This window comes from Balearica regulorum, chromosome 6 (assembly GCF_011004875.1).
Source record: "Balearica regulorum gibbericeps isolate bBalReg1 chromosome 6, bBalReg1.pri, whole genome shotgun sequence".
NCBI classification, from domain to species: Eukaryota; Metazoa; Chordata; class Aves; order Gruiformes; family Gruidae; genus Balearica; species Balearica regulorum.
In genome coordinates this window covers 1213993-1215161 of record NC_046189.1, presented here as the reverse complement: position 1 = coordinate 1215161, position 1169 = coordinate 1213993, and positions in this window count along the sequence as shown.

Genomic DNA, 1169 nt, shown 5'->3' with positions numbered 1-1169 from the left:
TAGCGGTGGTGGTTTGTTTTGACTTGAAACAGCGTCTCTCCATTTCCCTCTTGACTGAGCAGGTATTTGAAGAAGCCTTCTTTTGGCTTAGCCCCTGGTCTCAGCTCTCTGGGCTGAAGGAGGGCACTCCTGGCTCACCCCCTCCTCCCGCACTGGGTGAGGCGTGGGGCTGGGGACGTAGAGCTTTGCCCTGTTTGGGGTAATTTTGGGGAGGAATGCAGCCCTGTGGACAACTGTCTGAGGCTGCAGGCAATGGAAACACGCTGCCCTGTGTGCGCTCTGACCTTGCTGGGTGCCTGGCTGTGTTGCTGCGTGGGACTCGGTGGAGCATGGTGGAGGGACAGAGCTGGGGGGGGACCGCGGCTGGGGCATTGCATGACCCCCTGCCTCCTGTGAGTGTGTGTGTGTGTGTGCCCAGCCCAGGGTGGGGGTGCAACACACTTGTTCTCACTGTCCCCAGCCACTATGGGTGTGCACAGCAGAGGTGTGACATTGTCCTGCTGGTGCACCCCCTGTCCGCCTTGTGCAGTGGAAGGATTGCAGGCACAGTCACACCGTGACACTTGGATGCACGCACACCTTCCTGGTGTCACTGCTATACACACATGTGCACAGGCTCACACAAATGGACACACGCCCTGATGCAGACACATGCACCCTCACAGTGACACGTGCGTGCAGCCATGCACTGACAGGCATCCTGGTGTGCAGTGTGGCTGCGGTGACACAAGTGCTCACACCCATGCGGGTGGTGGGGCTTACTGCCCCATTTCCTCGCCCCATCCCCCAGCCATCACCCCTGCTTCCCCCCTCACTTCCCAATCCCCCTTCAGCCTCCCCCCCGCATCCCCCCTTACCCCCACCCGCCTATCGTCCCCCCAATCCTTCCTTCCCCCCACATCCCCCTTTACTCCCATCCACCTATCGTCCCCCCTTGCCCCCATCCACCAGCCATCACTCCCACATTCCCCCCTCACCTCCCAATCCCCCTCAGCCCCTGCTTGTCCCCCTCATCCATCCCCTCACCTCTCAACCCCCCCAGCTCCCTTATCCCCCTCATCCGTCACCCCACATCCCCCCCTCCTGTCCCCCCAGCTCCCTTACCCCCTCACTTCCCCCCCCCCAGCCCCCTTACCCCCTCACTTCCCCCCCCCAGCCCCCTTATCCCC